Source organism: Pan paniscus, chromosome 10 (assembly GCF_029289425.2).
Source record: "Pan paniscus chromosome 10, NHGRI_mPanPan1-v2.0_pri, whole genome shotgun sequence".
NCBI lineage: Eukaryota > Metazoa > Chordata > Mammalia > Primates > Hominidae > Pan > Pan paniscus.
In genome coordinates this window covers 100,182,050-100,205,049 of record NC_073259.2, presented here as the reverse complement: position 1 = coordinate 100,205,049, position 23,000 = coordinate 100,182,050, and the positions used below count along the sequence as shown (strand labels likewise).

The window sequence follows — 23,000 nt, the reverse complement described above, 5'->3', positions numbered from 1 at the left end:
TTTATAAAGAATATTTGAGGGGAAAAAAAACCAAAACCAAGATGACTACAAGAGGCCCTAAGACTAGCAATTATGGTCAATAATTCATGTTTGGGGGCCCATTACTAATGGTACAGAGGCATAAATTCCTCTTGATCTAATTTTCCCTTCAAATCACTGTTCTTTGCAGTAAAAAAATTACACTGAGGTTTACCAATAAATTGTCATAGAGTATGTTCATACTTTAATATGTGCCCTTTAATATCTCTCTGTTCTCACTAGGGTTTTTCTTTTTATTACAGTATTTTAGAAATCATATTCATATCTCTGCAACTTGCTTTTTAAACTTAAATGTATCATATTTATTCTTCTAAGACTTGGTCAATGTACACAGATATAATAATTTTTATTAGCTATATGAAATTACTATAGTATGAATGATTCATCATTCACAAAATCATTCTCTTATTGATAGACATTCGGTTATTTCCAGTTTGGGGCCATTATTTTTAAATGCTGCAATAAACATATACCCTTAACACATGTGTATGGGAACGTATGTGTTTCTCTATATGTTTTTATATATTGAGTTTTTCTATAAAAACTGACTTTTTCTATAAAATTTATATTAAAGAAATTATCAAAAGTGGGATGTCAAAGCATAGCATATTTTTAATTGATAAATTCTACCAAATACTTTCCAAGAAGATTATAGCTAATTATAATTTCATAAACAAAGTATGATGTTTCCATTTCCCTATAACTATATTAGCACCAGACATTAATCTTTTACTATCCGTCAATCTAATAATAACTGGCATATTGTATTGTTTTGCATTTTCCTGACTACTACTAAGATTGCCTGTTTACTATATTTATTGTCCACTTTTTTCTCTAATAAGTTGCCTATTCTTATATTTTGCCTATTTTTCTTTTGTTTAATTATCATTTTCAATTTGTAGTTCTTTATGTGAAGATATTATTATACCTTAATTTCTATTTACTATATATTTAATATTACTATTAATTCCTTGTTTCTCACATGTGTCACCAATGTTCCTTTTTCTGCCTAGCCTAGCTCTTTTTTTTTTTTTTTTTTTTTTTTTACAGTCCAGAGGTCTTGGATTTTTTTTTTTTAAACACCTACTATGCCATGAATTCATAAGGAAGAGGTTCCAGCAGCTCAGGCTTTTTCCCATTGGTTCTCACAAAGTCTGCTTTTCTGGGTGGAGCAGGCTGGCGCTTCAGTTGAACCCAGGTACCATTCTCTTTGGCTTCTTTCTTTTTCTGATCATTTTCCTTCAAGCATTAGGAAACAATCTCAGCTCTTAGAATGCTAAATGTGCTCAATACCCACCTTAATTCTCTTGGCAGGAATCTTGCCCTTAACTTGTTTGTTTACAACAATGCCAGCAGCATGCTGGGGAACAAGGTAGACTCTTTCAGCTTTCCCATGGTAACACTTGTGGGGCATTCCTTTTTGAACAGTACCCACTCCTTTGATGTCTACAATATCACCTTTCTTACAGATTTGCATGTACATGGCCAAAGGAACAACTTCATGTTTTCTAAAAGGCCTAAAAATCACCTTTGGGGTGCCTCTCATCTTTCCCGTTGTGTTCATCATTTTGGCAAATTACCAGACGATGGTGGTTCCTGCCCTAGCATTTCTATCTTGTTTTTTTAATGATGCTTTTTATCATACACAAACATCTAGTTTTGCTTTGTTTTTCACAGATGTTTTAATCTTTTCCTTTATGAATTCTTGTCTTCCTGAATTACTTAGAAAGTTTTTCCACCCATCCTCACTGCTATAGACTGAATGTTTGTATTCCCCACCAAATTCAAATTCACATCTTGAAACTCTAATCCCCAATGTGTTGCTATTTTTAGGTGGGGCCTTTGGGAGGTGATTAAGTCATGAGAGTGAAGACTTCATGAATAGAATTAATGCCCTTGTAAAAGAGATCCCAGAGAGCTTCCTTGCCCCTTCCATTATGTGAGGCTATAGCAAGAAGACGGCCCTCTGTGAATCAGAAATCAGGCTTTCACAGACACCAGATCTGCTGGTGCTTTGATCTTGGACTTCCCAGTCTCCAGAACTGTGAGAAATAAGTGTTTGTTGTTTATGGGCTACCCAGTTTATGGTATCTGTTACAGCATCACAAACAGACCGAGAAAGTCACACTTGTAAATCTACACATTTCCTGATTTTTCTTTCATTGGTTTTTATTCTAGTAATGTAATTCAAATAGAATTTGTTTTATATACAATGTAGCAATCTAACTTTCTTTCATCTAGAAAGCCAATACCAAGGATTATAAAAAGTAAATAACTACCTCTCTAAACATACCCCTCAGAGGAGTACCCCCTTGATGTGTTGCCTTAAACTTTTTTCTATGCATATATAATCCTTTGATACTTGTGTGTGTGTTTGTATATATATACACATACACAAATAAATACTATATGTACAGCATGATCTATATTTATTTTTCTCCAATTTGTTTTCTTTAAAGACCTTAAAATGCTGGAAAGAACTCCAAATCAGATGTTATACTCTACCTCATTCTTTTAAAAGGCGTAATAACATCCTATCTTAAAATTTGACAAACTTCACTCATTAAGGCATAACCAATTTACTACTCGCAGCTGAAGAAATCCCCAAGGTAAAATCTTCTCTGCCCCAGCTCTCCAAATCTTGTTCTGAATAGTGGTCCCACATCTCTGAGGAGTTCTTTACTCAGGTCCCCTGGGACAGAGTCACAGTATCAGCCTTTATCTTTAAAAAGGGCAACCTTCTAAGTGCCACCTTCAATCAATCAGCTCCCAAGTCTCTCAACATTCTGAACTAGCTTTCTTTTCTATGTGTTGCAAGTCTGGCTTCTCCATTTAATATTCTGCCTGTAAAAGAAGGAACATTTGGAACAGCACTATTCTACTACTGACCTTTTTGGTACTTTTAAATCTATAGGGGATGAGGGGGAAATGCAGCTAAAAATAACCCAAGACTCCTTCTGCAATATTTATGGATCTCTCATCAATCTTTGATTCCATAGACAGGTACCACTTAGCCAGGCCATATGATTTTGATATTGATTCAAGATTTTTAATCTTCCATCAGAGCTTTTACTGCCACAGAATTTCTGAGTTCATTCATTCCTCAAATATTTATTGATGCCACTATTTACCAAGCACTATATTAAGTGCTGTGAATGTACTGGTGAACAAAATAGTCACAGTGCTGGGTAGTTATGTACTTCTTTGAGCAAATTATAATCCTAAATGTGATTGAAATCATTCTTTGTCTTTAATTCTCCTTTGAAGCATTTACACTAACATGATGCAGATTTTAGTGTTTCTTATGCTTTTCTGCCATAAAAAACAACAAGTTCAATGCTGTTCCTTATCTAAAAGAGAAGATTTTTCTGCTGTAGGCATCATCATGACACTTTTTAAGCAATTTTTGTCTAAATAGTTTAGCATCTTTTTAACAAAACCAATATTGTTTCTATGGGTTAAAAGTCATTTGGTATTCAAGAAATATTTATTGAGTCCCTATTGCATGTTAGATACTGTTCTAGGATCCAGGCCTAGGGGCTGTGTGTGTGTGTGTGTGTGCCACAGAGCTTTTTAGCAGTGTGAAGAGTATAAACTTTTTCTCTGAACAATATTTTTATGTTGTACTAATTAAAATACATTGGATTGCAACGGAAACTGATTGACCTATACCTTGATGAATAAGGTTAATTTCTTAAAGCCCTGCTTTTAAGTGACCTCTTTAAACAAAACAAACTTCATTCATTTTAATGAGAAAGTTTTTATGTAGTACATCTTAACCTAAGACATCCAAACAATTTTCAAAAATTATATACATATTTAGTATGTCTCCATACACATATGTATATAATAAAAGCACATCTGTGTAAGTAATAATAAAGAATTTGAAAGTAATCAAGCATAGTAATCCAATGAATAATTTTTGTACTCAGCAAAGGAGAAAGAGATGACTTGATAGTGGGTGATGGATGTGCAGGGAAGAAGTGAGAGAATCTCGATTTAGAAACCTCCTTCTTTTTGCACTATTTTTCTTATGTATTTTTTAATCTTTTGAAGAATCTTATTATTACTGAGGTCAGTTTTGCTTAAAATAAGCTTTAAACATCATTTTTCAGGCACAAAAATGCAAAGCACAAACAATGTACATACACCGCATGGAAATAGTACATGCACACACAGACCAAAGGGTTATAAGAGATGACGATGCTATATCTTCACTTCTTGCTTGGTGTTCACAAGCAAAACAAACATGTTTGGGATTATCCAAATAGCGGATTCCGTTTAATTTTTTTTCCTGTGATATTTTGACTAGAAACTCTGTTGAGTGAATTGGTGAGTGTGTTCATGCCTGGAATCATAATGTTGAGACAATTTCTCTTAGTATGTATATTTAATGTGTTTGGGTAAAAAAGTCTTTACGCTGGGAATAAAAAGGAGTTTTACCAATAGTGATATGACTTTTCAAGAGCTGTATTGCTGAAAGGTCATTAATTAAACATTCATCTTGTGAGGTACACCTCATTAACATCTTACTCTATTCACAAAACTTGGGTATCCTTGCATCCAGCTGGGGTAAAAACAAAACAAAACAAAAAAAGCAAAAAGAGAAACTAACAACAACAACAACAACAACAACAACAACAACAAAAAAAAACATTGAACAAAACAGACACAAATCCATGTGTCTTATAAGTTCTAAGGAGCTTATACACTTCAGAATCTACATGGATGATAATTCTGTTCATGGGGTCAATTTGTTCAGCTCACAAAAGGTGCATTTTGTACTTAATTAATGTTGGCAATCCCATCACAATGCAGTACTGCTCAAAACTAAAGCCCTAAGGGAGTAAAGCTATCCTGTTAAAAGTGTTTTTGCTTAGATGGTTAGTCTGGCCTCCAAAATCTTCTATCATGATCATCTGTTTTTTTGCCCCCCCCCTTTTAAATCCCCATACCTAGAGGACAATAGTGATCATCTCTTTGATGCTTGTTGATCTAGATGAGGGATAGACAAAGTATTGCCCAAGAACTAAATCTGCTTTCTTCTGTTTTTGTAAATAAACCTTTATTGGAACACAGCCAAATTTGTATTGTCTATAGCTGCTTCCACACTATAATAGCAGAGTTGTTGATACCACAGAAATACAAATGCAAATGCACAGAACCAGGATGACCACTTTCACCATTCTTATTAAATATAGTACTGGAAGTCCTTATCAGAGTAATCAGACAAGAGAAAAATACAAAAGGCATCCATATTGGAAAAGAAGAAGTCAAATTACCCCTGTTTGCTGAAGATATGATCTTTTATCTAGAAAATCCTAAAGATCACACCAAAAAACTATTAGATTTGATAAATGAATTGAGTAAAGTTTCAGGATACAAAATTAACCTACAGAAATCAGTAGTGTTTCTGTACACCAATAACGATCTAGCCAAGGACCAAATCAAGAAGGCAATCCTATTTACAATAGCTACAAAAATAAAAAACAAATAAAACACCTAGGAATATATTTAACTAAAGAGGTGAAAAACTCTATAAAAGGAACTATAAAACACTGATAAAAGAAATCATAGATGACACAAACAAATGGAAAAACATCCCACACTCATGGATTGGAACAATCAACATTGTTATAGTGACCATACTGCCCAAGGCAATCTACAGATTCAATTCAATCCCCATCAAATTACCAACATTGTTTTTCAGAGAATTAGAAAAAAAAACTTCTAAAATTCATATGGAACCAAAAAAGAGCCTGAATAGCCAAAGCAGTCCTAAGAAAAAAGAATGAAGCTGGAGGCATCACATTACCTGACTTTAAATTATACCAAAGGACTATATAGTAACTAAAACAGCATGGTATTTGTATAAAAATAGACACATAGATCAATGGAACAGAATAGAGAACCCAGAAAATAAGGCCACATACCTACAAACAACTGATTTTCAACAAAGTCAGCAACAATATACACCAGAGAAAGGACCCCCATAGTGCTGAGAAAATTGGATAGCCATATTCAGAATGAAACTAGATTCATACCTCTCACTAAATACAAAAATTAACTTAAGATGGACTAAAGACATAAACATAATACCTGAAACTATAAAAATCCTAGAAGAAAATATAGGAAAAACTCTTTTGGACATTAGCCTAGGCAAAGAATTTATGACCAACTCCTTGAAAGCAAATACAACAAACAAAAATAAGACAAATGGGATTCAATTAAACTAAAAAGCTTAAAAGAAATAATCAACAGAGTAAAGAGACAATCTTTGGAATGGGAAAAATTATTTGCAAACTACGGATCTGACAAAAAGCTAATATCCAGAATCTACAAGGTATTCAAACAGCTCAACAAGGAAAAACCAAATAATTCCATTAAAAACTCGGCAAAGGTTGGGTGCAGCGGCTCATGCCTGTAGTCACAGCACTTTGGGAAGCCTAGGTGGGAGGATCCCTGGAGCCCAGGAGTTTGAGACCAGCCTGGGCAACATAGGAAGACCCCATCTCTACAAAATAAAAATACAAAGAATTAGCCAGGTGTGGTGGCGTGCACCTGTAGTCCCAGCTACTTGAGAGGCTGAGGAAGGAGGATCACTTGAGCCTAGGAGGTTGAGGCTGCAGTGAGCCGAGATCTTGCCACTGCACTGGGTGACAAAGCAAGACCCGTCTCAAAAAAAAAGAAAAAAAAATAGTGCCAGGCACAGTAGCTCACGCCTGTAATCCCAGCATTTTGGGAGGCTGAGGCAAGTGGATCATCTTAGGTCAGGAGTTCAAGACCAGCCTGGCCAACATGGCAAAATCCCATCTCTACTAAAAATACAAAAATTAGCCAGGCATGGTGGTGGGCACTTGTAGTCCCAGCTATTCAGGAGGCTGAGAGGCAGGAGAATTGCTTGAACCTGGGAGGCGGAGGTTGCAATGAGCTGAGATTGCGCCACTGCATTCCAGCCTGGGCAACAGAGCGAGACTCCATCTCAAAAAAACAAAAGTGGGCAAAAGAAAAACACATGAGCAGGGAACATCAGGATAAATAGCTAATGCATGCTGGGCTTAACACCTAGGTGATAGGATGATCTGTGCAGGAAACCACCATAGCACACGTTTACCTATGTAACAAACCTGCATATCCTGCACATGTATCCTGGAACTTAAAATAAAATAAAATAAAAATAAAAAGACATGAACAGACAGTTTGCAAAAGAAGACAAACAAGTGGCCAACAAACATATTTTAAAAAAGCTCAATATCACTAATCAGAGAAATGCAAATTAAAACCTCAATGAGGTATCATCTTTCACCAGTCAGAATGGCTATTATTGAAAAGTCAAAAAACAACAGATGTTGGCAAGGACATGGCGGAAAGGGAATGCTTATACACTGTTAGTGGGAATGTACATTTGTGTAACCTTTATGGAAAACAGCATGGAGATTTCTCAAATAACTAAAAGTAAAACATTTGGTTTGGTAATCCTACTGCTAAATATGCAGCCAAAAGGAAAGAAAGTATTACATCAAAAAGATACCTTCACTCATATGTTTATTGTAGCACTATTCACAACAGCAAAGATATGGAATCAACCTACATGTCCATCAGTGAACGAATAAAGAAAATGTGGCATATATACACTATGGAATATGACCCATAAAAAGAATGAAATCATGTCTTTTGCAGCAATGTGGGTGAAATTGGAGGTCATTATCCTCAGTGAAATTGCTCAGAAATAGGAAGTTAAATACCACATGTTCTCATTTATCAGTAGGAGCTGAACAATGGGTACACATGGACATAGAGAGTGGAATAATAGACATCGGAGACTCCAAAAGGTAGGAAGGCTGAAAAATTACCTATTGGGTACAATGTTCACTACTCAGGTGATGGGCACACTAGAAGCCTAGACTTCACCATTACGCAATATCTGTATGTAAGAAATCTGTATTTGTACCCTCTAGATATATAAACATTGACAAAATTTAAATGTAAAAAAATTTGCAGAATTGAATAGTTGTGACAAAGCTCCTCTGGTCCACAAAGTCAAAAAGTATGTACTGCCTGGCCCTTTATAGAACAAGTTTTGACCGTTACTGATCTAGATTTCTGGGGCTTCAAGTACAGTGTTATTGAATATTTGAGCAGATCTAAAGGGATGCAGCCTTGCATTCGTAAGGGATCCAGTCTTACTTACAGATCTTCTCATATCTCTCCTGAAAAGCAAATAAGGGACAGATCTTCACCTTCAAATTTTCATAACATTAGAATGCTTTGTCCCCATTGCCCCTGGTGCTTAATGAGTGTTTTTGTTTGTTTGTTTTTGAGACAGAGTCTTGCACTGTCACCCAGGATGGAGGGCAGTGGCACAATCTCGGCTCACTGCAACCTCTGCCTCCCGGGTTGAAGCGATTCTCCTGCCTCAGCCTCCTGAGTAGCCGGGATTACAGGCATGCACTAATTTTTTATTTTTACTAGAGACAGGGTTTCACCATGTTGGTCAGGCTGGTCTTAAACTCCTGACCTCAAGTGATCAGTCTGCCTCAGCCTCCCAAAGTGCTGGGATTACAGGCGTGAGCCACCACGCCCTGCCGAGTGAGTGTAACTTTTAACAGGCAAATTTGATCATGTCATTCCTTGGTTTAGAACTCTTGGATAACTTCTTCCTCATTCTTTAGATATGATGAATATCTTAAATACAATCACAAGGTGCCTCAGATTCTGATCTCACATAGTTTTCCAGCCTTATCTTTGGTGTCTCTCGTTTTATTCTCTTCACTAAGAGATCAAAAACTTCTGCTCTGAACATACCTCTGTCCCCTTTGAACACTTGTTTTCTTAGTCTCAACAGCAGCTCTTATTCTGCCACCCTCCATCCAGGTTAATTCCAACTCATCCTTCAGTAAAAATCACTGTTTTAGGAAAGACTTCTGTGAGGTCCCTCTGCCCTGTCCCTATCTAGGTTACACTTTCATAGCTGCTCTATTTTTCTTCCATAGCAGTTTTCAGAATAGCAAATATGTACTTGTTTATGCTATTTGCTTAGTTTTGTCTTTCTACTAGATTCCATAAAGTGTAGGACAGATTTTTTCTGTAAGCGGATGTAGCTCCAGTGCTTAGCCAGTACCTGATACGTAGCAGACAGTCAAATTCATGGAATGTATTTATTAACAACTAGAACACTTACACATCAGACATTTTGCAGTAAACTTGTACTCAGTAGTTATTGGGAGAGTCAAATTAAGAGTGAGTGACCTGGGCCGGCACGGTGGCTCACGCCTGTAATCCCAGCACTTTGGGAGGCCAAGGCGGGTAGATCACCTATGGTCAGGAGTTTGAGACCAGCCTGACCAACATAGTGAAACCCTGTCTCTACTAAAAATACAAAAATTAGCCGGGCATGGTAGTGTGCGCCTGTACTCCCAGCTACTTGGGAGGCTGAGAGAGGAGAATTGAACCTGGGAGGCAGAGGTTGCAGTAAGCCGAGATTGCACCAGTGCACTCCAGCCTGGGTGACAGAGCGAGACTCCATCTCAAAAACAACAACAACAACAACAAAAAACTGAGCAACCTGAAGCATGAATGTCTTACAAAATTATGTGAAGTTGTTCCTTCTATCAAGATCTAATTATGAAGTGATCCACTAACTCGAGTGTAATGCTAATATGTGTTTTTCTTTTGATAGTTTCTTTCTTTTTTTTTTTTTTTAAGAGAAATCCATATGCTTTATTGCATTTCTTTTTTCTTAATTGATACCAGGAAGCTCAAAAATAAATTTATTGTTTATTTATAGCAATGCTCTCCAAACCCACATTTCTTGTAAAATTTCTTCCTATCTTATTTACACAGCTTATTAGCCTTTTTGTTTATTTTTAAATCTGTAAAGTATTTGCTTCATAGCCTGGGTAACATGGTGAAACCCTATTTCTACTAAAAATACAAAAATTAGCTGGGCATGATGGCATATGCCTGTAGTCCCAGCTACTTGGGGGGGCTGAGGTAGGAGGATCAAAAAAGTATTTGCTTCATATTAAGTCACCTCAAGTTTTTTGTTTTTGTTTTTAGAGATAAGATCTCACTATGTTGTCCAGGCTGGTCTCAAATTCCTGGGCTCAAGCAATCCTCCTGCCTCAGCCTCCCAAAGTGCTGGGATTACAGGGGTGAGCCACTGCACCCGGCCACATAAGCCACATAATTGTATCTTGATTCTGTTTAAGACTCATTCTTCTCATCAGATTAAGTCCAGAAAAGCATATAAATAGCACTTCTTTGGCCATATCTGAACAATTGGTAAGGATGGAAGCTACAGCTGGTCTCAGAGGTTCTAAGGGTCCTGACTGAAATTCTATGACTGTCTTGCTCATGGGGGAGAGGAAAGGGTTAGGTGTGATGTCCTAGAAGTTAATGGTTTTTTTTTAAGTTAGCAAAATAAACTGAAGCCAGTTATCCACTGCTTATGAAATGTAAATAGCATATTAATATACTATGGCTGCAACTTGACAACACTATTTTCTGTGCCAGACCTGCAAGGCGCAGCCTTATGTGTGTGCATCCAGTTTGAGGCTAGGACCTCCTAGGCCACTTCTTGCTTCTCTGGTAGGCTGGTTTTCAAGTTACTTCTCCTGCCTCCTTAAGTACATCAGGCTGGGGAGAGGAGGTGAACTAAGAGTTCATCAGTTTAGGAGGAGGGGGAACTTAATCATAAGTTTGCCTTTTCTTCAGATGATTAAACAATGAGTGTTTATGAAATCAGGAAAAATGTTTTTCCCCCCAGAGTTTTCTTTTCAAAGACTTCTCTGCGCACTCTGGCTAATTTAAAAAGAGCCCCATAGGGTGCTTATTTTTGCACACATATATTGCCAGAGTAGTTCCTGTTTTGGTTTAAATGTGTTCCTTCTTTTTAGTCAGATGAAAGAGAACTTTCTTTAAAAAGAACTTGTCTGCTGATCATGTTTGTTAGAATTAGCCTAAATAAAGCTTCCGTTAAGAGCTTAACTGTTTAGTTAAATCCTCTTGGCTAAATTATCTGGCGAATATTTGTCCTTGGACGATGTAACCACAGTCCGCTCATTACTCTCTTTCCAACCTGAAATGTGTGTCTCTCCCTCTCCTGAGGACACTAGGAAGTGAGTGTCTTGAGGAAGAAGCTTTCCCTCTCATTCAGTTAACTTATTCCTTGTGCAGTTGGATGTTGGGGTGTGGGTGTTTGAAATATGCTAGGCACCACAAGTGAGCACGATTAATTCTGCATCAGGTAAGGGGCTAGGAGGGGACTGCCTAGGTTAAGCCATAAAGAAATGACATCTTGAAGGCATTAGATAAGAGAGAAGAATGTTTGAAAGGGAAAGGCCATGGAAAGAAGTGGAAATACTCTTCAAAAGTCTGTCGAGGTCAGCCTGCCATGCAACTATAAAATTAAGCTTTCCTGATAGATAATTTTTCTCAGGAGAAAATTCTGGGAAGATACAACTGCAAAATAGATAAGTAAATAAATAGTGAATTATTGATACATGATAAACATGGATGAATCTCAAAAACATTGTGCTAAGCAAAATAAGTCAGACACAAGAGACCACTTATTATATGACTTTATTTATATGAAATTACCAGAAAAAGCAAACCTATAGAGACAGAAAATAGACGAGCAGTTTCCTGGGGGCGGGGTGGGGGTGGAGGTGGGCGGCGGTGGGGGCAGGGGGCAAGGTGAAATTGTATCAGAGGTTATGAAAATGTTCTGAAACTGATTATAGTAATGGTGCATAACTCAGTAAATTAACTAAAAATCCTTGAATTGCACACTTGAAATGGGAGGATTTTATAATATGTAAAATATATCTCAATAAAGCTCCTTAAAAAAAGGCAAGAACATCATCTGTTCAAAGGGACTAAGGATAGAACTTTTTGAGTATAAAGATAGAAGTTCTCTTAACTATTACAATCTCCCATCATCTAAATAGTGTACAGACAGCTTTGTTTCTACAAGGGAGAAAACCAAGAAAAGAACCATTCCTTGAGTACTCTAATGGTTTATCTTTTACTACTGTTTCATTTTTTAAATCTACTTGTGAAATAAGCAGTAGGGTCAGACATTAAAAACAAACAACAACAAAAAAACACATGGCAACCATTCTTTGAGTTTGATGATCAGCATTACAGTTAAAATTCAAATTGGCTTTCAGAAGATAATATTTTCTACATTTTGCTTGATGAAAGGTTTAAATAAAAACCATGCAAATATGGAATGTTTTTAACGCATGCTTTAATGCTAATAAAGGGATGCTTTGCTTTCATATTTTAGGGCCAAAGGGAAAACTTTCACTTTGCCCTCTGAAGGTTCACTGAAAATTTGGCAACAGGTAGAACAGGAGACTAGGTATGCAAACTTATTAATATGCATGGGGAGGAAATCACAGAGTAATTGCCCTAATACCCAGTGTGGTACCGTTTCAGAAAAAATTCTGAAACCATGTTTTTTCTCTGCTCTTAAGCCAACACAATAACAATCAACACAGAGGACTTCTGTGACCCCAAAATATGTGGGAATTTCTCTCCACCACCAACAAACCAATCACTTCTGCAGTGAACACAAAAGGGTGTCCTCCAATTCAATTCCAGTACTATCTACCTGGAGATCATGTCAGATCCCACATGTTGAGGGCTCAGACCCCAAAACTGCCCACCACCCCAAACACCAGTAGCAAGCTCAGGCCTCTGGAACTTCTTTTTCTTTCTTCCTTTTTTTTTTTTTTTTTCTCTTCATTATCTATGCATCAAGAAGCAGGCATCTGGAACTTCTTTTTCTTTCTTCCTTTTTTTTTTTCTCTTCATTATCTATTCATCAAGAAGCAGGCCTCTGGAACTTCTGGTCTACTGGCTTCAAGTTGGGATTCCGAAGACCTCCTCTCTGGGCGGGTGAGGTATACCCGCATGGAATTTCCATTCCGTCGTTGGGCCCACCACCCTCCAGGAAACTCCATATGTTCAGCTATCTGGAAGCTCTTTGAACCCTGTCCTTTTGGGTTTCTATGGCGGCCTCATTACATAAGCATGATTGATTAACCCATTGGCCACTGGTGAGCAAGTGGACCTTCAGCCCCTTTCCTCTTGGTGGAAGTTGGAAGGTAGGGCTGAAAGTCCCAACCCTCTAATCATGCTTTTGGCTTTCAGGTGACCAGTCTTACCCTGAAGCTATCAGTCTACTTGAGCATACAAAAAGAAAGAACTTTGGAGATTCCAAGGATTTTAGGGGTTGTATGCCAGGAAGCAGGAGGGAAACCAAATGTATATTTCAGAATATCACAGATTCAGACACTTATATACCCTTTTTCAAGGGGAGATGGGGAATGTATATAATTGTTGTGATAGGTATTAAGTCATTAGGGAGAATGGATAGATTAGGGAGGCTGAAGGCAGACATTATGGGAAGGTGAGGAGTGGAGCTGGGCAAGAACAACCATTGTCATATTTCACAGATAGAGTCCCCCAGGTAATTTCTTGGAGCTGCACTCAGAAGAATAGATGAAAAATCTGTCTTAGCATAGTAACTCCAGTCTCTGCTCTTCTCTGGTGGTTGATCTTTCCTGGTTATTTGACCAGATTTCTTGGAAGGGAGTATTAAGACAACTGCACTTAAGCTCTCTTAGTCAGATAAGGACATTCCAGAGTCTCTCCTGGTGCTTTGGGAAAGAGGATATGAGAGGCAGGGAGAAAGGAGAAAGGTCACAGAGAGACCGTGGTTCTGAGGCTAATTTTTCAGGACTTTCAATTTCCAAAGCAGTCAGTATGGCAAAGTGTCATATTTTGGGGAATTGTTTTCTTCGACCCAACAACATTCAACCACATCAGATTGTGAATACAGCTCTCCCTGGGTATCCTCAGAGAATTGGGTCCCTGACCTCCAAGGATACCAAAATTCAAAGATGCCCCAGTCCTTAATATAAAACGGCATAGTATGTGCATACAACCTATGCACATCCTCTTGTATACAGTCATGCATTGCTTAAAGTTCTAAGAAATGCGTCAGTAGGCGATTTCATCATGTGCAGACATCATAGAGTGTGTTTACACAAAGTTAGATGGTAGAGTCTGCTACACACCTAAGGCATATGGTATATGGCCTATTGCTCCTAGGCTACAAACCTATACATCATGTTAAGGTACTGAATATTGCAGACAATTGTAACACAATGGTATTTGTGTATCTAAACATAATGATATTTATAAGATGAACTGTAAAATTATGGTATTATAATTTTAGGGGAAGAATCTTCTTACAAGTGGCCTCTAATTAACTGAAATGTCATTATGCAGCTCATGACTAATTTAAATCATCTCTAGATTGCTTACAATACTTAATAAAATGTAAATGCTATGTAAAGAGTTTTTATACTGTATTTTAAAATTTTGTATTATTTTTATTGTTGTATTATTTTTTATTGTTTTGTTTTTTCAGAATATTTTCCTTTTCTTTTCTTTGTTTTTGAGACAGGGTCTCCCTCTGTTGCCCAGGCTGGAGTGCAGTGGCGTGATCTTTGTTCACTGTAACCTTTGCTTCCCAGTCTCAAGCCATCCTCCTACCTCAGCCTCCCAAGTATCTGAAACTACCATGCCTAATGTTTGTATTTTTTGTAGAGATGGGGTATCGCCATGTTGCCCAGGGTGGTCTTGAACTCCTGAGCTCAAGTGATCCTCCCACCTCAGCCTCCCAAAGTGCGGGAATTACAGCTGTGAGCCACTGTGCCAGAGATTTTTCCAAATATTTTCAATCTATGGTTGGTTGAATTCATGAGTGCAGAACTTGAGGATTCAGAAGGCCCACTATATTATCTAGCTGAAGACTGCTTCTGCTTCACTTAGGGAAAATAAGTATTTATTAAGTAAATGGATGAGAGAACACAAAATAGTGGGGAGGCTATCACTTTATCCTCATCCTCATCCTCATCCTCATCAGAAAATACATGTAATTTGGCTGGTGCGGTGGCTCATGCCTGTAATCCCAGCACTTTGGGAGGCTGAGGCAGGTGGATCACTTGAGGTCAGGAGTTAGAGACCAGCCTGGCCAACAGGGTGAAACTCCATCTCTACTAAGAATACAAAAATTAGCTGGACATGGTAGCTCACGCCTGTAGTCCCAGCTACTCAGGAGACTGAGGCACGAGAATCACTTGAAATTGGGAGGTGGAGGTTGCAGTGAGCTGAGATCATGCCACTGCACTCCAGTGTGGGCAACAGGGTAAGACTTGGTCTCAAAAGAAAAATACATGCTCTTTGATATGCCAGTCATAACTATTTTTTTTCTTTAGAAAACTTTTCTTCCATGGCTAGAACATAGTCTTTTCAGGAATTTAAGTGTCTAACTTGCTATGCCCCATTAAGTGAATATATCCTAAATTGTATTTGCTAGTAGGATTTCAATCCTTGAATTCCCACTGACGTATATTCAGATGCATGAGAGTCCACATCTTTTCCACAATCATGTTGGATATCTATATGTAGGCCTTCTATATTTATATTTATTTGTTTTGTTATACAGTACTTTTGCAACATGAATGTTCTTTTGTTTTAGTTGACTACCTAGTTTAAAGAGACTGTTGTGACTTCATCTTTTTTTGTTTGTTTGTTTGAGACAAGAGTCTCGCTCTGTGGCCTAGGGTGGAGTGCAGTGGCTGCATCTCAGCTCACCGCAAGCTCCACCTCCCGGGTTCACACCATTCTCCTGCCTCAGCCTCCTGAGTAGCTGGGATTACAGGTGCCCGCCACCACACCCGGCTAATTTTTTGTATTTTTAGTAGAGACAGTCGTCTCGCTCCTCTGTCTCTGTCACCATGAGACAGGGACACCATGAGACACCATGGTGACAGAGTCTCTGTCTCTGTCACCATGTTAGCCAGGATGGTCTCGATCTCCTGACCTCGAGATCTGCCCTCCTTGGCCTCACAAAGTGTTGCGATTACAGGCCTGAGCCACCGCGCCCGGCTGTGACTTCATCTTAATGCACCTAAATTCTAATCTACTTTGAGATTTTAAATTTGAGTTTCCATAAAGACAAACAAACAAAAAAAGCAAAAAAACAAGTTGCTGTTTTGTCTTCTTCTTCTTCTTTTTTTTTTTTTTAAGAGACAGGGTCCTGCTTTGTTGCCCAGGCTGGAGTGCAGTGGCACCATCATAGTTTACTGTAGCCTCAAATTCCTGGACTCAAGCAATCCTACTGCCTCAGCCTCCCATGTAGCCCATGTAGCTAGGACTTACAGGCACACACCACCAACCCCAGGTAAATTTTTTATTTTTTGTAGACAGGGGGTTCTCAATATGTTGCCCAGGGCGGTCTTGAATTCTTGGCCTCAAGCTATCCTCCTGCTTTGGCCTCTCAAAGTGCTGGAATGACAGGTGTGAGCCTCCACGCCCAGCCCTGCTGTTTTTCTTTGAAAGTAAAAGAAAAAGTAAAAATAAAGTATACAAAAAGTAAAAATAGGCCAGGCGCAGTGGCTCACGCCTGTAATCCCAGCACTTTGGGAGGCCGAGGCAGGCAGATCACGAGGTCAGGAGATCGAGACCATCCTGGCTAACATGGTGAAACCCCGTCTCTACTAAAAATACAAAAATTAGCCGGGCGTGGTGGCGGGCGCCTGTAGTCCCAGCTACTCAGGAGGCTGAGGCAGGAGAATGGCGTGAACCCAGGAGGCGGAGCTTGCAGTTAGCTGAGATTGCACCACTGCACTCCAGCCTGGGCAACAGAGCAAGACTCCGTCTCAAAAAAAAAAAAAAGTAAAAATAAAGTATAGAATATGCCAACATTTGATTATATGGGTATCCTACCAAGCTTCCTGAGTATTATCCTCTCTCGAGAGCAAAATGTGAACACCATTACTGGACAAGAGTAGCTGTGGCTTGCTTATTGTCTCAGAAACTGGGAAGAATGGAGTTTACCCAGACTATAGAACCTAAAGGAAGCAAATAACTCACTGAAAACTTAGTTCATTTTAAAGGCAGCTTTTACCTATTCAATTGATGTGCTTTTTCTTTTAAGGAAAGAGATTTCTATTGGATATGGTATATACCTGAAAAAAAGTGAGTTTTTGTTTTTTGTTTTTTGTTTTTTTTTGAGACGGAGTCTTGCTCTGTCGCCCAGGCTGGAGTGCAGTGGCACAATCCTGGCTTACTGCAAGCTCCGCCTCCTGGGTTCACACCATTCTCCTGCCTCAGCCTCCAAAGTAGCTGAGATTACAGGTGCCTGCCACCACGCCCAGCTAATTTTTTATTTGTATTTTCAGTAGAGACAGGTTTCACAGTGTTAGCCACGATGGTCTCGATCTCCTGACCTCGTGATCTGCCCGCCTCAGCCTCCCACAGGGCTGGGATTACAGGCGTGAGCCACCGTGCCTGGCCAGGTTATTTTTATTGATACCTAATAGATGTACATATTTTCAGGGTACATGTGATATTGTGACACATTCATATAATAGGTAATAATCAAACTGGGGTAATTGGGGCATCCATCACCTTACACAGTTATCTTTTCTTTATACTGAGAACATTCAAATTATTCTCTAATAGCTATTTTGAAATATAAAATAGATTACTATTTAATATAGTCACTGTATTGATTTATCAAATGCTAGATCTTAAATCTTCTATTTAATTGTATTTTGTATCCATTAGTGAATCTCTTTTCATCCCTTCTCCTACCTAGCCTTCTCCGCGTCTAGTAGCCATCTAGCCATCAATCTATTCTCCATCCCCATGAGATCCACTTTTTAAGCTCCCAATATGAGTGAGAACATGCAATATTTGTCTTTCTGTGCTTGGCTTATTTTTCTTCAATTGTTCTAAAATTATTTTGTTTTTCCAGCACAGGAAAAAAGAGGCTTATTTTATTTAACATAATGACCTCCAGTTCCATTCAAGTTGCTGCAAATGACAGGATTTCATGCTTTTATTAATGGCTGAATATTTCATTGTGTATATATTCCACATTTTCTTTATCCATTCATCCACTGATGGGCGTTTAGGTTGATTCCATATATTGGCTATTGTGAATAGTACTGCAATAAGCATGGAAGTGCAGGTATCTCTTCAGTGTTGTTTTTAATTACAGAATTTTGCCATTACTTTTTCACAGCAATGGTTCTCCAACATTAGTACCTAGACAGTACCCTATCCCCAGAGTTTTTAATTCACAGGTTTAGAATGAAGGCAGAATTTTGCATTCCTATCGAGTTCCCAGGAAGACTCTGATGCTGCTGGTTTGGGGAACACATTGGGAGAACCAGTGAGAAGTCCCAATCCCTTGCTTCATTAGTTTAAGGGAAAGGGGAGGCTGAACATAGTGGCTCACGCCTGTAATCCTAGCACTTTGGGAGGCTGAGGAGGGAGGATCGCTTGAGCCCAGGAGTTCAAGACCAGCCTGGGCAACATAGGGAAACCCTGTCTCTACAAAAACCAAAAAAATTAGCTGGGCATGGTAGCGCGCACCTGTAGTCCCAGCTATCAGGAGGCTGAGGTGGGGAAGGCTGCTGGGTAGGGGTAGGGGGAGTGGCCGTGCATAACTTGAGCCCGAGAGGTAGAGGCTGCTGTGAGCTGTGATCCTGCCATTGCACTCCAGCCTAGGTGACAGAGTGAGAGACCCTGTTTCAAAAACTAAATGAATACAAGGAAGGGGAGGTCCATGTACCCCACTTCCCCCTTCAGAAAGTTATAAATACTATACGCCAGGATCATAATTTGTAAGAACTTTGTACGATTTTTCAAAGTTTCCAATGTTCCAGAGTTAATTCTTATTAACTCTTTCCCCAGTCTACTGTTTGTTTGTTTGTTTTATTTTATGTGAGAGGGAGTCTCGCTCTGTCGCCCAGGCTGGAGTGCAGTGACGCGATCTCGGCTCACTGCAAGCTCCACCTCCCGGGTTCACGCCACTCTCCTGCCTCAGCCTCCCGAGTAGCTGGGACTACAGGCGCCCGCCACCACGCCCGGCTAATTTTTTTATATTTTTAGTAGAGACGGGGTTTCACTGTATTAGCCAGAATGGTCTCAATCTCCTGACCTCGTGATCCGCCCGCCTCGGCCTCCCAAAGTGCTGGGATTACATGCGTGAGCCACCGCGCCCGGCTGTCTACTGTTAAACCTTAAAATTGAAGAGGTCTTTGGCAGCTGGGGGGTGCAGATAAACACTCAGTAACCCTGACCACCACGTGGTTGCCTCCGGTGACAATATAGACGGTGAGAGCTTTAAAAAGAGATAGGTCAGGAGGTTCTGGCACCAGGAAGGAGAAGGTTTGGGGAGGAGCCCAGCTTTGAGAAATGGCCCTGCAGCTATGCAGTAGAAAGCTGAGTGAGAATTCCCGGAGGCCACTGATCAGATTCAACAGTGACCTGGACACAAAACCATCCCTCCTTGCTGCCCTCCCACCTCCCCCACCGAACCCTCCAGGGCCCGCCTCAGTTGCTGGGCAAGAGAGATTGTGGAACTGACCAAGCCCCTGGTTCCTTTTGTCAATTTAGGCCAAAGGGGAAATGAAAAGTTTAGATGGACTTAAATAGAAAGCACTTTTGCTACTTTCTCTTATCTGTACCTAGGGATAATTTTCATTCCAGTTAAATTATTTGGCAGATTAACATTTTAATATGTTCCTTGTTTCATTTTCCAGTGGGCCTTTTAATAAATGTAGCTGTATCTTACAGATTATGTCAGCTATGAGATGTCCCCTCAGCTGCCTTGAGTTTTGATTTTTTTTTTTTCCTTCTACTATCTCTACTCATCTCCAGATGATCTTCTAACTTTATCAGGTTTTATTTCTCAAGGTCCTTTTTAGGAAAGGTAATATCAGGAGCTCCCTTGAAAACCCTACCAGGTATTTAGAGCTCAAATTTTGTAGTCCATGACTTGAGAGTTCAAATCTGGCTGTAAAACCTTGGGTAAATTACTTATTTTCTTTAAGACTGTATTCTTATATGTTAAATGCTGTCAACTATACTCACTCGATTGGGTTTCTTAGAGAATTAAATGGGAAAGCATGGCTGGGTGCAGTGGCTCATGCCTGCAATTCCAGCACTTTGGGAGGCTGAGGTGAGTGAATCGCTTGAGCCCAGGAGTTCAAAACCAGCCTGGGCAACATGGTGAAACCCCGTCTCTACCAAAAAATTCAAAAATTAGCCAGGCGTGGTGGAACGTGCCTGAAGTCCCAGCTATTCAGGAAGCTGAGTGGAAAGATAAGCTTGAGCCCAGGAGGCGGAGGTTGCAGTGAGCTGTGATCGCACCGCCACACTCCAGCCTGGGCAACAGAGTGAGTCTCAAAAAAAAAAAAAAAAGAGAGAAAGCATGTAAAACACTTAGCACTGATGCATTGTTAATGATAAAATGATAATAACCTGCATTATTACTTTTGTTGTTAAGCGATGCTTCACTCCTTTTTCCTCCCACTCTCCAAACAATCTGAATAGCTTCCACAAGAAGAAACTGAGTTTTGTCTAAAATCATTATGTGTCACCCTCTGATTGCAAGTTCTTTTGTGTTTTCTGAATCGCAGTAGATCTAAACCCAGTGCAAATGTCTTAGCTTGTGTCCTTGGATTCTTACTCAAGCAGAGCAAGTCAGGGTGCTAGCAGGGAGGCAACTAAAAGTGGTCTTCTCCTTTCTGTGGGTAACAAAAAAATAGATAAATAAGAGGCATAGGTATCTAGTTGAAGACATAAGCCCACAAGAAAAGCTAAATTATTTAAAGATAAATCTGATCATATAATCTGTCTGCTAAAAATACTCTCAAGAGTACTCTCAAGTACCCTATGCCTGCCTCCATCTACCAGTTTTTTCAACAATACTTATCCTCCTTGGTTTATGCCTTTAAGATACTCCGAGATCAAGCCCTTTCCTTTCCTCCAAGGAGAACTAATCTTGGGTTACTTTCATTGGCTTAGCTGAGATCATTCACTTTTGGGGTTTTCTTATTTTCCCTCTGCCCCGCAACACACAAATAAATAAATGCCCTGTCTCTATTTGCCATTAACACTCTCTCAAGAACTCTCTCACTTGACTCTGTACTTATTGGTTAAGTTGTGAGTTTTCTAGACACCTAGCACTCTATCTGGAAGTAGGTGCGTAATAAGCACAACTTTAGTGACTGCAGCTAGCTGACTAGCAACAGGCAGGTTGCCTCTGGCTCAGTCTGGAAGGCCCTGGCCCTAATGTGCCTTCAGGGAAAGGGCGGGTCCAACTGGGGAAACAATATCTAATATTTGTGCTTTTATTTGTCAACTTATTTTAAAACCCAGGTTCATTTTTTGAATTTGTTTTGACAGCATTCCTAAGATTTTTAATACTTTGATTAGAAATGTTCTAAGTTTTAGAAATTAATTAGACAGGCCAGGCGTGGTGGCCCACGCCTGTAATCCCTAAACTTTGAGAGGCCGAGGCGGGTGGATCACCTGAGATCAGGAGTTTGAGACCAGCCTGGCCAACATGGTGAAACCCCATCTCTACTAAAAATACAAAATTTAGCCAGGCGTGGTGGTGCATGCCTGTAATCCCAGCTACTCGGGAGGCTGAGGCAGGAGAATCACTTAAACCTGGGAGTCGGTGGCTGCAGTGAGCCAAGATCGCGCACTGCACTCCAGCCTGGGTGACTGAGCGAGACTCTATCTCAAAAAAAAAAAAAAAAATTTCATAAATTACTATCAAATTGCATGATAATAATAAAGTACTTGGGAGAGCCTTGGTAAACTTAGCACAACAACACAGAAAGCACCTTTGTAATTCAAAAGCTGTCCAGAAATACCTGCTTGTTTCCCAGATGGGAAGGGCCTGACTAAACTTCCAGAAAATGTGACTAAACATATATATGTCAGGAATTGAAAACTATTAGCAATGAACATTATGTACCATCTAAGGCTTACGTTTAAGACTAATGTTTATTTCCAGTTTTTTTCTGAGTACTCTGTAGATTCCCAAGTTAAAAATTACTGTAGTTTCTCAAATCAGTTTGTCTCCTAATGGGATGATTTAAGGTGGGAAACACACATATATAATTTTAAAAACTCAGTGCGGGAAGTAACTCTCCCTGAGTCTGTGGGTTAAACTTTCTGTTAACCCTGTTCAACTGGTTTTATAAGGCTTTCAGAAGGGGTCCTGCTGCTGCTAGTGCAGGCAGTTAAAAATAGTATGGAGAACAAGGGCTTGGGGGAAGTCTGAGTCCAATCCTAGCATTTTGTTGATTTAATATTTCTGTTTTTTAGATGAGACAATTTAAGCACACGACCGAGAGGCCAAGTTGGAGACCAGGTTTAGAAGAGAAAAACTTTCACTTGCCTCCTAATTTGTACTCAGTGACACATTAACGACAATGTAAGTGAAAGCAGGGAACTAAGGGTGGGTCAGGTTAGGTGGGAGACCAGGAGTTGTTATTCTAGTGTTATGGTAATTTCATGAATTTACTTTTGCTTCTCGATCTTCTTTTTGAGTAGTAAAAGAGGTTTCATATCTCCAGTGAAATTACTATTTTTAAGCAGAGTTCTATCTGAAAAGTTCTATAAGAAAAAAAAAACCACTCTTTAATTTTTTCACATGTAACTACTTAGTTATGTGTACTAATGAAAAAATAATCTAGAAGTTATTTTTTCAAATCGAGTTTTACATATTTTTTAAACAATAAAACGTCTCCTGTTTTATAATGTCATTATTTTTGCTTCATTTCTATATCCTTTAGCTCAGTATTAAAAAGAAAAAAAAACACTCAAAGTGGTGTGTTTTGCAATATTGATGATCAACTAAGGTCGGGATGTTTATTTCCATCTGGTAGAGTTCAACTTCTGCCTCCTGTTTGCTTTCTCCATCTGCCTGCCTCCCTTCATCTTTCTTTTTTTCTTTTCCCCCTTCTCCTTAATGGAGTTGGGGTTAACCCTGTCTTAGGCCTAATCGTTTTAGCAGGCTCCCGCCTTCCTGTTACACTGGTTTTTAAGGTTGTTTTTTTTTTTTTTGG

General features: G+C 39.2%; 1 pseudogene; it reads right to left on the bottom strand.

Moving 5' to 3' along the window:
* Nucleotides 1-508: 508 nt before the first annotated feature.
* On the bottom strand, nt 509-2,226 carry LOC129393531 (large ribosomal subunit protein eL21-like; annotated as a pseudogene).
* Nucleotides 2,227-23,000: the final 20,774 nt, after the last annotated feature.